The sequence below is a fragment of the Prosopis cineraria genome, unplaced genomic scaffold, assembly GCF_029017545.1.
Source record: "Prosopis cineraria cultivar Desert tree isolate PC_DT_omini unplaced genomic scaffold, ASM2901754v1 PC9, whole genome shotgun sequence".
NCBI classification, from domain to species: domain Eukaryota; kingdom Viridiplantae; phylum Streptophyta; class Magnoliopsida; order Fabales; family Fabaceae; genus Prosopis; species Prosopis cineraria.
The window spans coordinates 23,375,975-23,393,395 of NW_026555340.1; the positions used below are offsets into that span (position 1 = coordinate 23,375,975).

At 35.6% G+C, this 17,421-nt stretch overlaps 1 pseudogene; it reads right to left on the minus strand.

Moving 5' to 3' along the window:
* LOC129320068 (calcium-transporting ATPase 10, plasma membrane-type-like) overlaps positions 1 to 17,421 on the minus strand; it is a 49,890-nt pseudogene that overhangs the window by 6,076 nt on the left and 26,393 nt on the right.

The window sequence follows — 17,421 nt, forward strand, 5'->3', positions numbered from 1 at the left end:
AATATTGTAATAAGTCAATGGATGCATTTTTGAAAACCCCGACACTGTTCATAAGAGTACATGTCCCAACACCCCACAACAAAATGGTATTGCTGAACAGAAAAATAGATACATTGGAAGTTGCTAGTGCTATCATGTCTACCCATTATGTCCCTTAAATTTTTTTTTAGGTGATGCTATACTCATTGCCACTTAATGCCTAGCCATGTTCTTTCTCACGTTACCCCACTTGATAAATTAAAAGAATCTCATTCTATCGCTCATATTGATACTCATCTTCCACTTAAAATCTTTGGCTGTACAACTTTTGGTCATTCTTATCATTCTCACAAATTGGATCCCAAAGCTGTCAAATGTGTTTTTCTTGGTTAATCTTCCACCTAGAAAGGCTATAAATGTTTTGATCCTTCTTCTAAGAAACTGTACATCAGCCATGATGTCACATTCATTGAATCCATACCCTTTTTCCAAAATTCTTCAATTCAGGGGGAGAGGGGGAGTGAATTTCAGCTTTTGGGAAGTAAGGAAAATCAGAAAAATAGACCTTCAGACCTGCCAGAACCACCTCCAGCACCAAAACAGCCTCAAAATCATTCTAAACCTCTTGTTTCAAACATGCACCTGAAATTCAGACTCTTAGGCCAGAAACCGAAGTGAAAAGTCCTTTTGAGGTAATGATAATGCAGGTACAGCACTGGAAAGAGAACTCATAACTTACTCAAGGATGAAGAGGCGAGATGTAGAGGCTGTTGTGCCAATAGCACTACCAGATTCAGAACTGGTAGAGGTCCCAAAAAATGAGAACATGGAGAAAAACGAACCAGAAGTGAAAGGTGTGTCTAAACAAGAGGAGGTAGATGATCTAGATCTGCCTATTACTCTTAGAAGGCAACCCAAGTCATGTATTCAGTACCCTATTAGAAGATTTGTAAGTAACGATGATTTATCTCCCCAATTTCGTACATTTGTGACTAATCTTGGTAAAGTGAAGATTCCTCGTGATATATACGAAGCATTGAGCATGCCCAAATGGCAAGTTGCTGTTATAGAGGAGATGAAAGCCTTGGAAAAGAATGAAACTTGGCATAAATTGGAGTTGCCCAAGGGAAAGAAAGTAGAGTAGTGCAAATGGTTATTTTCTCTGAAATATGATTCTGCAGGTGCCTTAAACAAGTTAAAGGCAAGGCTGGTAGCAAGAGGCTTTACACAAACACATAGCTTAGACTACAAAGAGACCTTGGCTCCTATAGCAAATCTAAATACCATTAGAATCTTGATCTTTATGGCGGCTAACCTCGAATGTTCACTACATCAACTTGACATAAAAAATGCTTTCCTGAATGGAGATCTCAAGGACGAGGTGTATATAACTTTACCTCCAGGTTTCAGCACAGGGCAAACAAACCAAGTATGTAAATTGAAGAAATCACTCTATGGCTTGAAACAGTCCCCAAGTGCAGTATTGGAAGCAGAAGGGTACAAGCAAGGTCTCTTAGATCACACCATGTTTGTGACAATGGAGAATGAAGAGGTGTATTCTCATAATATATGTAGATGATATAATCATTACAGGAGATTATGAAGGGGAGGTTCGAAGAATTAAGGGTGCCTTAGGTAAAGAGTTCGAGGTAAAGGACCTTAGCAACTTAAAATACTTTCTTGGAATGGAAGTACAAGGTCAAAACAAGGGATCTATGTGTCTCAAAGGAAATATATCCTTGATCTACTAACGGAGACTGGTATATTGGGGTGTAGACCTATAAACACACCTATTGTAGTGAAGAAAGTAAAAAGCAAGTCCAAGGAGGAAAGAGAAAGTGAAGCGTCAAACAAGGAGAGATATCAGAGGTTAGTGGGAAAATTGATCTACCTTTCCTACACTAGGCCAGATATAGCTTTTGTTGTGAGTGTTGTTAGCTAGTATATGTGTGATCCAAGAAAAAGCCACAAGGAAGCTGCATTCAGAATTCTAAGGTATCTAAAGCGTATACTTGGTAAAAGTTTATTTTTCATGAGCAAAGGTCAATAAAAGTTTACACTGATACAGATTAGGAAGGAACCTACAAGGATAAAAGATCAACTTCAAGTTATTGTTCATTTGTATTAGGAAACCTTGTTACCTAGAAAAGTCAGAGGCAAAGGGTAGTTTCTAAAAGCGATGTTGAGTCTGAACTAAGATCTCTCGCCCAAGGCATCTCAGAAGGATTGTGGATAAGACGTGTAATGGAGGAGATACATGTTAAGATTAATCCTCCATTGAAACTTTATTGTGATAATAAGGCTGTAATCAGTGTGGCCTTAAATCTTGTTCAACATGAAAGATCCAAACACATAAAGATAGATAGACATTTTATAAGGGAGAAAGTAGAGGAAAGTATAGCATGCCTCATCTATCTTCCTACAAAACTGCAAGCTGCAGATGTGCTGACTAAAGGCTTACATGGACCAACATTTCATAGCTATATACACAAGTTGGACATGATCAATGTCTATGCTCCAACTTGAGGGTAGGGGTGTTCACAAGTTTGGTTTGGTTTAGTTTTAAGCAAAAACCATACCGTACCAAACTAATCAGTTTGAGAATTAGTGGAACTTGATCGGTTTCAACTGAAATTGGTTTGGTTCGGTTTTTGTTTCGATTTGGTTTGGTTTGGTTAAGGTTTGGATTAAGCTTCAATAAATTTATTTCATTTTTTTCCTTTTTTCCCATTTTTTTAATGATTGCATTTCTTTTATTTTGAATTGATTTATGCATTCTTAACTCTTTTATTGTATAAAAGGTCCTTGCGTATCTTATACTTTATTTCAATCACAATCATAACATATTTATGGAAATTGAGAAGTCTTTAAACCTTGATTAATCACATACCATATGCATACATGTTCATCTTTTATTTTTATTTATTTTTTGCTTTGTCTCAAATGAATCAAAGATAAAAATATATATATATGTTCATATTATATTAATCTTATTCATCTTTTCATTTCATTGGCTTTGAGTGTACTATATCTCCATTATCTCATCAACTTCCTTGTGTCATCTAATATATATATATATAAAATGAAAATTAATTTTATGATTGCAAATAGTAAAAAATCAAAATAACAATGGTGATCAACTAATCATCTCCATGATTATATTAGATGTACTATTTGAATCTTCATGGAGAAAATTCATCACCGAATAGCAAGTAGCAAACATACAAATATCTTGAGACTAAATATCCAAAATTTCAAATATCATGCTATTTAATATTAATACTTACACCTATAGTTCCACACACACACACATATATATATATTTAAAACATAATATCCAATATCCATCTCTCAATGTCATAATATCCACTTAAATTATATCAACTGCATATTATCCTAAAAAGAACTGAGATATTTAATTAGATACATATTATATAAATAAATATTAGTTTTAATCAAGCTTGGTTCAAGTTTGGTTCAGTTTCCATATCTCAAAATCAAAACCAAATCGAACCAATCAGTTTGTGTGTCATAAAAACTGAAGCAGGCTTGAACAGTGATCGGTTTTGATCTGTTCATTTCAGTTTGGTTCGGATCGGTTTGGTCTTTTCGGTTTGGATCGGTTTTGAACACCTTTACTTGAGGGGGAGTGTGGTTAGACTAGTAATTATTAAATATTAAATGTAAATATTGACTATTAATGTTCTGTTATTCTAGGGGATTGGGTAGAATCTGTTTTAATTGGGTATTATCCCTTGAGATTATTGACTGATTCTGGTCCTTTATTTGCGGCAAGATTACTGCTCCCATTCCTGTATATATGTATTCGACTCTCTTGATTAATAATAAGAGACGCAGACTGCTCATTCACTACACAATACTTAGTACAACATAACAAGTGCTGCCATCATAGTAACAAGACTCGTGACAACACAAGGACAAACCCAAAGATAATGACAAAAAGCCAAGCACACCTCATGCAGTGCGGGAGCATCATTAGTTCCATCCCCAGTTACAGCAACAACATGCCCGTTCTTTCTCAAGGCTTGTACAAGCAAAAGCTTGTCATTAGGAGAAGATCGCCCCATAACCTTTATATTACAAATGGAACACATTAGGCATTGTTGAGTTTTGGGGGGGGGGGGTTGTCACAGTAGTTAGACTATACCGATATCATTTCCGCAATGTTCTGTCTCTCTGCATCTGAAACTCCCGAAATCTTTTGCCTTCAATAATGTTAGGCTCCCTGGCCTCTGCAGATGAACCAAGTATTCCACATTCCAGAGCAATTGCTTTTGCAGTTTGCACATTATCACCAGTGACCATCCGCACCTAGGAATCACAGTTAATACTATGTCCAAATACCAAAAATATCAAGGTCTAGCTTACAGAAACTTACAGGATAAAATCAACACCAAACAAATATCTAGACTAAAATTATCCAAAGTGGGGTATCAAAATTCAAACTCTGCCCACAAATAAATTATCCAAATAACCAGAACCAATTGAATACGTGGTTAATCAATTAAAATAAAAATTGCAATGAAAAAGCTTTATCCTTGATATCATTCTCTTCCATTATTACTTTTGTGAATTTTCAATAGAAGCCCAGACAAAATGTTGTTTAGAAAGCACATTGCATTTCTTACACCAATTCCTTATTTTGCAGGATATAGAAAAATAAGATAAACCTTATAACAATATCCTAAAAAATCAGCGGTTGCAATCTTGGAGGCATGTAAAGAAATGGCTCTACGACCATGCTTGGTAAAAATGAACATGCTGAAAAATGTGATGCATCTCCACCTGCTCATTTTGAGCACAACCAAGTATGCATAAAACTTCTGATGAAACTTATTTTTGGTTCAGTAGAAATAATTCAGGAAGGTTCTCCAATAGTTTTTTGAGAAGTGACATGGATCTAGGAAAAAAAGGTATAGCAATAAAACTAAATCAATCTTAACAAAGATCTAATATCAACTATTCAATCTCAATCCTCGCTCCCAAATATATCAAAATATGTGGGGCACTCGTTTGGAAATTGGGATAGGGAACCAAAACACTTGAATCCACCAAAAAGAATCTCATAGTACTCAATGCGAGAGTTGAGGCCTAAGCATCTTTTACTACTTTAGTCTCCATCAAAATATATATCTGAATTATCAACTGCACAATTATAGTGATGCAATTATGAATATCCACCCACCATATTCAACCAATTTTGAGAAGACATTGTTTTATCAATGAACAGATGTTAAATACCATATTTCTCTTCAACAACTACTCATTTTGTACAGATAATTGGTTAATGTCTATCAAACTGCTAGTTTCATGTTTCCATAAAGAGAACACTATAATCTCATCTAGTCCGCTATCTCAAACTCCAACTGTATTTAAACCATGTTCAATAGAACAAGCTTGAAGGCCAAATATCCATATGGCATGCTTTCATGATCATAGCATTAAATTAATACCTTAACTCCAGCTTTTTGGCAAAGTTGCACTGCATCGTTGACACCAGGTCGACAAGGATCCTGCATTTCCATGCATGAAGGATGACAAAAATAACAGCATACAAAATGGTAGACATTAACATGTGGAAGCATATTCCAAGTGACACGTGCCATCAAGTACAGATTTTCAACTTCCAATAAATCCGAACATGTTTAAAGAAACACAACCCTTTAATTGAAAGGACCTTAAAGATAGAAGTGCAGCATAGCATAGCAATGAAGTATGAAACACTAGGCAAGAGACAGTAAATAAAAATACATCGAACAAATAAATTTCCTACTTCCTCCCAAGCATACGCAACACTGCTGTCAGGAGCTTTAACTTTAAGTCGGGTATAGGAAGCTTTAGCTTTAAATTAGATAAAAACATATCCAAGTGAATATAATATGAGAAAAACAACATAACAATCATGATATAAGACAGCATTAGTTATTTAATACCTTCAGACCAACAATAGCCAATAAAACAAGATCATCCTCCGGTAATGACCAGCAAGCAAGTTCTTCTTCACTAGTTGGAACTTTCTCTATTTCATAAGATCTATATGCAATGGCAACACAGCGAAGACTGTCAACAGCCATGTCTTCAATAGCTTTTTTAAAATATATCATCTGCAAACCACGAAACTTTCACTTAGACCTCTTTCCAAAATGGTATAAAAGAACAAATCTTGTCAAAACTCAATCTGACAGCTAAATATAAAGCTACTTTAACAAACCTTCTCTTCATCCATCCCTACTGACTGGTTCTTTGCATCCAAATATGCTGAACAACAGTCCAGTACTATCTCAGCAGCACCTTTCCAATGTATATGAACTTGAGAGTCAGACTGCAGAACACAGTTAAATTATCAGTAACAAATTATCAAGTGAGTAAAGCCACAAGACGATACAAAATTTTTGCCTATCTTATACTTTCAAAATTAAATGCATAAATCTCCCAACAACCCTAAACTAATACTGCTTCCTGGAAAACCCGGGATTGCAACTGGATCTCATTCAACTTCCCTGTAGATTTTACTTTTTAGCATATTTTCCAACAAGTTATAAAATACAAATTCAAATTTTCACAAGTCAATACAACAACAACACAACAAGCGTTTATCCCACTAGGTGGGATCGGCTACATAGATTACAAGATGCCATTGTGCTTTATCATTTACCAAGCTTTTAAAAATATTATTAATTAAGAGATCGCATTCAACAACTTTCAAGAATATTCTCTTAAGCCTTCCTCTACCCCTCTTAACAGGGTTCAAAGTTATATATTCCACTCTTCTCACTGGTGCCTCCCGCGGTGTTCTTTGTACATGTTCAAACAATCCCAAATGATTTTCGACCATTTTTCCTCAATAGGTGCTACCCCCACTTTTTTGCGTACATGCTCATTTTAAATTTTATCTTTACGTATATGTCTGCACATCCATCATAACATTCTCATCTCTACGACACCAACTTTATACTCTTGTTATCCCGTTAGAGCACAGCATTCATTACCATATAACATAGCCAATCTAATGGCAGGGCAACAAAACTTTCCTTTAAGTTTATTAGGCACCTTACGATCGCAAATAACTCTTTTAGCTTTTCTCCAATTAAACCACCCAACTTGAATCCTATGTGAAATATCCCTACTAATTTCGCCATCATTTTGAATAATGGCTCCCAAATATCTAAACTTTTCTACTCAAAATATAATTTGATCTCCTAATTTCACTTTCAAATTACTGTCGACTAATCTCTTACAAAATTTACAATATAAATATAAATATTCCATCTTACTCCTACTCAGACGGAAACCTTTCAACTCCATTATCCTCCTCCATAACTCAAATTTGCAATTAATCTCTTCTCTTGTCTCTACTATAAGAACTATATCATCCGTGAAGAACATACATTTGGTAATTTCCTCTTGAATATGTTCCATCAAAACATTTAGAACCAAGTTAAACAGATAAGGACTCAAAGATGATCCATAATGTAGTCCAATCTTTATAGGAAAGTCCTTTGTTTGACCAGTAAAAGTTCTTATACTAGTTTTTACCCCTTCATACATATCTTGTATAACTTTAATATAAGCAATCCATACTCCCTTCTTTTCCAAGGCTTTTCAAAGCAATTCTCTTGATATACGGCCATAAGCTTTTTTCAAATCAATAAAAACCATATGTAAATCTTTATCTTTGCAACAATACTTTTCCATTAATCCCTTTAGTAGATAAATCGCCTCTGCAGTCAATCTACTTGGCATAAAACCAAACTGATTCTCAAAATACTTGTCTCTAATCTCAACCTATGCTCAATTACTCTCTCCCACAATTTCATTGTGTGGCTTATGAGTTTAATCTCTCTATAGTTAGTACAATTCTGAATATCCCCTTTATTTTTATAAATAGAAATTAATGTACTTCTCCTCCAATCGTTAGGCATTTTCTTGGACCGTAAAATCATATTAAATAACTTAGTTAATCATCTCACCCCTTCTTCACCTAAACATTTCCACACTTCGGTCAATCAGGTCCGTTGTCTCTATCATTTGCCATTTTCTTAAGAGCTTCCTTTAACTAATATGAGAGGCTTTTTTTAATTGTTCTTCTATGTCTTCAAACAAATTTTTGAACTTGAGTAGTGTATTTAGCCTTTTGTTAATAGCTTATGATAGACATGGCTACTACATTCATGTAGTCTTTGTTCACATGTCATAAGTTTTCAACATTGATGTGAAGGTTTACTTCAAATTGTGTTTTAACTATTTTTTTGTCTATATATCACATTTTTTTATCGTAGCATCCTTATTCTTTCAGGTGAGCGAAATTCTAGCACCTTTTGCCTAAGGCATTTTACAAAAGAGGCATCTTAAGGGCACCTTTTCTTTCAACTTTGATTACCTTGTATAGGACCAAAACAGATTTGAACTTGAAAGAAGACAAGGAAGGAGCACACTACATTTATGAATAATACCCAAAAAATTATGCTAGACACAATGTGTCATGCATTATATCTCAACTCTCAAATATCAAATTGCTCCAGAAAATATATCCTTAAGTAAATGACATGGTACAAACTTCATATTTAATCACCCAACATGATACCTAAACAAAATGAGAAAGCAAAAGCAAAAAAACACATTACCGTCCTCACGGCAACTCCTCCACGTTTTTTCTCTGAATTGAATGGAAAGACATGCATAATTGATGACTCTGATCTGACACCCTCAAAATCCATCCCCAGCTGAGATTTACATAATGATCATAAAAAGTTGTAAACACATTAATGATAATTCCACTAACAAAGGAAAAAAAATGAAGTTCACAATTTTTGCTTCAAAGCATGTTTAGGTCCCTCTGGTTTCATAGAAGTTTCAATTTGATTCACCCAGTTTAAAAAATTGGCAATATGCTTATCCTATATTTTAAAATGACCCACTATTGCTCCTCTATCATATAATCCAACATAAAAATTTAATGTCAAACTCACAACTTGCTGTCTTACATGGTATCAGTATTTATTTAATTGATGCCATTAACTCAGACTAAAATCAACATACTGTAAAATTTCGCATTAAATTTTAACAAATGGGAAAGACTGGATTATTTTAAAATTTAGGAGCACAACAATGACTATTATAAAATTAGGGGGAGAAAATTGAAACTTGTGAAAGTATATAAGGATCAAAAGTATAATTCAGCCTAAAAGCTTCAAAAGAAACCTGAATTCCCCAGAGCAAAATTGCTTTTTCTGTCGGTGATCCAGAGACCTCAACATTGTTACCACCCTGTAAAGAACAAAAAACTCAGTTGCAACACTAAACCTTCAGCTACTATGTTATAATTGTGAAAATAGGGAAAATCACTCTTAGTATACCTCAGGAACATAAACACTACCATTGGTGTTTAGTGCAACACCTTCAACAAGCAAAGAGCAGTACATATCAGAGAGCTCAGATTTGTTGTCAGGAGGATCAGTCTTCTTCCCCCCAACGTAAACTTTTGTCACAGTCATCTGTCAATAAATGATATTATTAAACTCATAGAGAAAAATAGAAACTGTTGGACACACTACTATCTTCAATAACCAAGGCCAACAGACACACCCTTCGTCAAAAACAACATTCCCCATGTTAAACAGTACATACTTGCAATTAATTCATCTCCATAGTCCTCACCAGATAGTAAAAGATCAATCAAAATTTTGAACGCATAATTATCTCAGAAGTCAAAAGGCTGAGCCACAGTATGCCGCATTACAACTAACCTGATTCAAAGTCAACGTTCCAGTCTTATCACTGCAAATGGTTGTGGCGGAACCCATTGTCTCACAGGCTGAAAGCCTCCTCACCTGCCATTCATTCAGCTACATCAAGGTGATACATCATTTTGATATACGAAAATTCAATAAAAATAAAAGCATCAATTGGCATACCAAAGCTTTATCTGCCATCATTTTCCTCATCGAGTAGGCAAGTCTATTATATAGTTGAAGAACAATGTTAGAAAAATGAAATTCAAAAAATTAAGCTTACAAACTATATAGTATAGCACTGGAATAAGAGCATATAAAAATATTAATATCAGCATAGATAAAGCTAGAACATGATGGTGTCATGCAAGCTATGTAGCTGGGTACAGTTAGTGGGATGAGAATTCCTCTTGTTACAGTTGTATAGAAAATGCTAAAAGCATAAATAAATAAGAAAAACACGAAGCTGCATAAAAAGCACATAGGACTGTAAAACAAGGGGCTCTATTGAAAGTATGACCACTTTTAAGGTCAAATATTTTTTTATGCAAGATGTAATCACAATAACTATCACCACAAATGAGTAGAATGAAGTCAACTCTGGAAACCCTTGAACAAATCAAAAAACCAAATAAAATTTACAATTCTAATCAACACGGTCCTGCTTACGTTAAGGTAACTGCTAAAGGAAGCCCTTCAGGTACTGCAACCACTACAATGGTGACCTACAGATTCAAATATGGGTCAGTATCACTATATAACTACTCATTTGAAACCCCACAACTGTATATGACAATGAATGCAAACAATTGTATTTTCCCCATAAATATGAAAACCCATTAGGAATAAATATACATACGGCAACTGTGACTATCTTAATTGCTCCATTAATAGCAGTACCAAGTTTCGTATGGCCTGCCTTAAACTGTGAGCTTCCATCTGAGTTTTCGGTATGCCCAGTAAAATATCTGATCACAAATTAAAGCATTTCAGATAATAAAAACTATTACTGAATACTAAATAACAAAAAGTTCGTGACACCAGTATTCAACAGCTAAATTACCTGACCAGCAGCACAACCAGGACAACAGCAGCCACAGTCAGTCCAACGATTCCAATGAAGGTGGCAACACCATTTAAGCGTACCTATATCAAAACTCAATGAGTGAGCACACTATGTATATAGAAAAGCTTAGTTAGAGACCCCAGGTAGATAGAGGACCTGCAAGGGTGTTTCTTCTCCAGTGTCTTCCGATATACTAGCCATTAAAAGCCCCCACTCAGTATTAATACCAACACCAGTAACCTGGCAATAAAATTGAACCAAACAAAACTTAAGAAAAAAAAGGATGGGGTCTGACTCTTAACAGAGTAAAACAAAGACAGGCAAATATTACAAATTTAATATATTTATTTGTCATATCAACGACAGAATCCATCACTCAATATGATCTCTCTTCATATGCTACAAAATCTTTTAAATCATTCATCGACAAAGTTGATGTGATAAAAATCAAACCAAGAGTATAAATCCCTTTCAGACTATCAAACACTCAGAATCACTCTCAATTGATAAACATCTATTAAAAATACCATGTGTCTAAACAACATAAATTAAATATCTAGTCGATTACAAAATAATCTCCCTGATAGCTGCACCAGTCCTTGTGCCATTAGGGTAAATGTTGCCCATGCCTGCTACCATTGCTGCTGCTAATTGCTAAACATGTTACTAACTGCTTAGACAGTCCTTTGGGAAGGCTTGTACTAGTAAGTAAAATATAGTGCATTATTACAAACATATAAAGAGAAAGAGGTAAGTCAACACTCACAAGCATAGTGCCACTGCCATCTGCAACTTTACATCCAGACATCAAAAAGGGGTTCCTTGAGTCCTTGTGAACCTGAGAAATGAAAACATGTTACTACAATTTAAAAACAACAAGACGCTCAATCCCCACGAGAAGTAAACAGTCACGTACAATCTTGCTCTCGCCAGTCATACTTGATTCATCAATTGCAAGACAGTGACCAATGATCAAAATTCCATCAGCAGGGACCTAGGACAAAGAAGTAAAGAACTCAATAACAATTAGGAAAAATCTACAAGTGAGAACATTAAAATTATTGAAGGCATGCTCAAGAACCTGGTCACCAATATTCAGAGGAACAACATCACCAACAACAATATCATAGATTGAGATCTCAACTCTTCTGCCATTTCTTATAACCTAATTGTGGCCAACTTTGAATGTAAGACAAAAAAACTGGCCAAAAATGAGAAAAGGCAATAAAATAGTAGGCTTAAGTCCCACCGGAAAAAAAAAACAAAGATGAAAGCAAAAACAGACCTCTAGATGTATATTTCTCTTCTCCTCATTTAAATCACGAAACTGAAGTGACTGCTTATAATCACTTATAGCTACGAAGGAAGAAGAGAAATAGTCAGATATTCCTCATATGGAAAGACGACAACAGACTGTTATGATGCCATCCACAAGGAAAAACAAACCAGGTCAAAATGTAAATCTCCACCAAAAAAAGTACACAAGAAAATTTGAAATAGAAAATAACTAAATAAGATAAAAACAACTAAAGTATACACCTGTAACCACAATAACAAGAATAACTGCAAATGCAATGCTCCCCCCATCATACCATCCCTCCTTGATACCCTGAAATAGGAAAATAACGAGGTTGAAAAAGCCTAATTCTTATTATTACCTCAAGACATATTTGAAGATTTTGAAGAGAAAAACCAAAAATAAAAAAGGCTTAGCAAGGCTAAGAAAAACAGCACAAGGACCTAAGGAATACAGTGAAGATTATGCCATACTGTTGAAAAGCACATGAAGTTTTGAGTTCAGCACCACCAAACTAGAGCATGTGATTTTTAATTATTATGCTGTTTATTGCTAGTTTTTATTATTCATGGTATCTTATTAGCCATCATATTTATTTAAATCTGTGCAGACAAGATTAGATCATTAGATATACAATATCTCTTGATATTTTATTTTCTAGGGTTAAAACCTAAGAGCTAGAAGGCAGGCTTGTTGTTGCCTTGTATGTTTGCCAAACTCAGAATTAAAAAAAAGACTCAGCATCACTGAAACTCAGCTATTTGCATCACTTGCATATACTTACAACTCACAAGCTCTCAAAACAGCTGGCTATTTAGCTCAACTTTATTCTAGTTCTAGGAACATTTGCAAGAAAATGCAAGACACAGAACTTATTCTCAACAGCCCTAAGCCCATAAATAGGCCCCAAATCTCAAAAATCGACATATCCTTTCTTCTGAATGAAAAGAATTCATATAACTATATGAATGGCTTCAGATCAAAGTAAACACTAGCGTGAGTAAAAATGGGACTAGAATTGAGAGATTTGAACTTTTGATTAAAAAGATCAATTTTTTTTTTTCTTTGGTTTTACGTAGTTTGGAGGGATAAGTTTTTATTTTATGTGACCCTCAATATTGGAAATATCAAGTTTTTTGCTCTTTCATTAAAAATATCCATCTGACCATATTTCTTTATCATCTGCGGGTTGGTTGACTTTTTTTTTTCCTTTTTTCTTTTTCTTTTTATAGAGATGTACAGCAAAAGATATGCAAATCCGTACCAACAGACACGCCAAGATCACAAACCTCGTTTCCCCTTCTAGCTTTCATATGACCCATTTTTAGGGGAAGAAATAGGCTGGGTTGAACTAGACTTTGGCCAAATAAGCCTGAGCCTATGTGGTAAGTCAAAGACTTGAACCTGGCCTGAAGCCTGTACAAAGCATTTCTCACGGCTCAAGCTTGACCTAACTTGAAAGCCCCTTTAAAAGCCTACTTAAAAGTAAGCCTTTTAAATAAGCTTGCATTTTAATTTTAAATGTCTCAAATATTCTTTAGGACTATTAGTATAAATATATAACCTAATTTATCGATTACAATAAATAATAATAATGTGGAAATCTGATTAATTGTGTAAATAGTAAATAGGCTTGATTTGTTTTTTATTGTAATCCCTTCTCCTTTGCTTCTGACCGTTAGAATTGATTTTGATTTATTCCTTCCCTTCTCGTAGGCTAGAAATTAGGGATTAGATTAGCTTGACAATTTGTATATAGTATAATCTCTTGTTCATGTTCGGTGAAATACAATAAAGTATTTTCAATCAACTCTCACTCACATGGTATCAAAGCTTGAGGGAGAGATCGAAAGCTTATTTGATTCAGAAACAGAGATGGAGACGACTGGAGCAATACGCGACACCAAGACATGATTTGCAACTAACTTGAGAGACTCCGATGGCAAGATTCACAATCAGAAAGAGGGAACGAACCACTCTGCGAGTGACTCTGGGGGGTTCGACAGTTTGATTTCAAGCCAGAAGGAGGGGCTGTGCGCATCGATGCCAAGCTTAGAGGGTTCAAACGTCCTCATCATCTTTGAAAAACTGATCGAAGACAATTATTAAGAGTAGGCACAAACGATGAAGCTCTCTATTGAAGGCCGTGGACAACTGGGCTTCCTCGATGGCGAGTCTGTAATTCCAGATAGCTCAAATCCGAAAGCCCTTCACCTCTAGAAAAATGAAAACTCTATGGTGGCTTCCTGGCTCATTAATGCGATGACTCCAACCATAAAAAGGAGCTTTATGAATCTACCCACTGCAAGAGAGATATGGGAGGCTATATAAGAGGCATGTTCCGATGGTGAAAATGTTTCTCAAATGTTTGAAATAAGAACTAAATTGTAGCACATGAATCAAGATTCTCGTAACCTTAATAATTACTTTCTTGAAATGACTGCTCTTTGGTAGGAATTGGATCTAAATAGTGATGTCTGCAAGTGTCCTGAGGATGCTGCCCAGTTTAAAAAACGTGTTGACAAAGAAGATTATTTGAGTTCCTAGTAGGACTCAATCCAGAACTTGATGCTGTAAGGGAGAGGATCTTGAGTCTTGTGCCACTACCATCTGTTCATGAAGCATTTGCTAAAGTACGACGTGAAGATGCACGTCGACGTGTTATGCTGAAAGCTAATGCCAGGGGGACTACTACTGCACCTGAACCATCAACACTTGTCACTCGAAGTGCAGATCTAAGAGGCCAGAAGAATAGACCCACCTGTGAACACTATAAAAAGACAAGTCACACTAAAGATACTTGTTGGGATATTCATGCAAACCCCCAATCTGGAAACCAAAGAAACTAAGGGGTCGTGGTTATTATGCTGGCACAGAAAAGAGTGATGATAGCCCCACGACATCTCAAGTATATCCAGCCAATCAACAATTCCCTCATGAACAGTTCTCCAAATTTATGGAATTTATAAATACCCTCCAGATGCCTTGCACAAAACAGCCAACAGCTACGATGGTTCACAAAGGTAATTTCTTACAAGCCTTTCATGTCATTCAACATTTGTGTATTGGAAATTCCTATATTGTTGACTCAGGTGCTTCTGATCACATAACGGATAATCAAGAACTATTCTTGACATATACTCCATGTGATGGCTCCCTTAAGGTTAAAATTGCTGACGCTACAGTATCTCCAGTTGTTGGTATTGGAGACATAAAAGTATTCGATAAGCTGGTTCTTTACTCTATTCTTCATGTTCCAAAATTGAAGTATAATCTATTATCCGTGCATAAATTGACCAAGAATAAACACTACCATGCTAACTCCTATCCCAACTATTGTGTTTCAACAAATGTTAACGGAGACAATGATTGGCAGTGCTAGAGAATTTGATGGTTTTTATTACCTTAATGCATCCTTTAAAGAGTATGGTAGTGTCTGCAATAAAGTTTCCTTTCCTAGGGATAGTGATATTTTTTTATGGCACCAGCATCTTAGTCATCCCAATTTTCAGTATTTGAGTCAAATGTTTCCTTCTCTTAATTCTAATAAAAATATTTTCAAGTTTTATTGTGATGTTTGTGAACTTGCAAAGCACCACAGAACCACTTTTTCTTGCAATATTTACCAACCCTCCCAACCGTTAACTACTATTCACAGTGACCTTTGGGACCCAGCCAAACTGCCAACAGGACACATAAAAAAAGGTTTAGAACATTTATCAATGATCACACCTATGTTTGCTAGACCTTTCTCCTTAAAGACAAAACTAATGTTGTCTCTGTATTCATAAACTTTTACAAAATGATTCAAACCTAGTTTCACACCTCGATTAAAATTCTACATACTGACAATGGTATTGAGTTCATTAACGACTCTTTAGGCAATTTTTTACAGCACCATGAGATTGTTCATAAAAGCACTTGTGCTTATAGCCCCCAACAGAATGGCATAGCTGAAAGAAAAAATTAACACATTTTAGAGGTCGCCAAAGCCCTTCATCTTACCCATAAAGTACCCAAATTTTATTGGGGTGATGCCATCCTCACCGCCACGCATCTCATTAATCGAATGCCTAGCCGTATCTTACCTTTTAAAACCCCACTTGAAGTTCTTCACATCACCCATCTTATTCCTCACCTTGAAAACAACCTTCCACTGCGAGTTTTTAGGTGCACTGTCTTGATCCTCGTGCAGTTAAATGTATTTTTCTTGGATGTTCTGCTTCCCAAAAAAAGGGTACAAGTGCTATGATCCTATTACACAGAAATTCTTTGTTAGCTGTGATGTCACCTTCCATGAAGATGAATCCCTCCATCCAAAGTCTCCAACTCAAGGGGAGTGTGAGTGAATTGGAGCCTACCTTAAAATCCTCTTTCCTACCTGAATTAGAAATACCCTATGAATATGAACCTCCATTAGAACTTTCGTTTGAAATTTGTGAGCCAACAATTACACCTGAATTAGATAATGTAACTAACACCGAGGGAATTTCTAATAAAGGGGAGAGAACAAACACTAATAAATTCTACGACTGATTCTATGTTTGGAGGAAAACATCAAGGAACTAGACTCAAGTTCTCGAAGCTGACCATGATTATGAACCTATGACAAATCCTGAATCTCAAGAAGATTTTACTGACCATGATTAGCCAGGAGGAGTAGAAGAAGATTTGGATCTCCCTATTGCACTTCGGAAGAAACCCAGATGCTGCACTAAACACCCAATAGACAAGTTTGTCTCTTATAAAGCTCTCTCACCTCGATTTCAAGCCTTCACAACCAATCTGGATAGTATTACGATTACAACATGCATCAAAGAAGCACTACAGTCCCTAGAGTGGAAAAAGGCTGTTATGGAGGAAATGAATGCTCTCAAGCTAAATGGTACGTGGGAAGAGGTTGAGATACCACAAGGAAAGAAAGTTGAAGGTTGCAAATGGGTGTTCACCGTGAAGTACAAAGCAAATGGTACTATTGAAAAATTCAAGGCTCGTCTTATGGCAAAAGGTTTTTCCCAAATTTATGGAACTGATTATACGGAGACATTTGCACTAGTTACCAAGCTCACCACAATAAAAATTCTAATGTCCCTTAATGCAAACCTTGATTGGCCATTATATCAGTTAGATGTTAAGAATGCATTCTTAAATGGAGACTTAAAAGAAAAGGTGTATATGACGCCACCACCTGGATTCCCTACTCAGAAAAAGAACCTGGTTTGTAAATTAAGAAAATCCTTATATAGATTAAAGCAGTCACCTCGTGCGTGGTTCAAAAGGTTTCACAGGTTCTAAGAAAGGAAGGGTTCACTCAAGGGCAGAGTGAT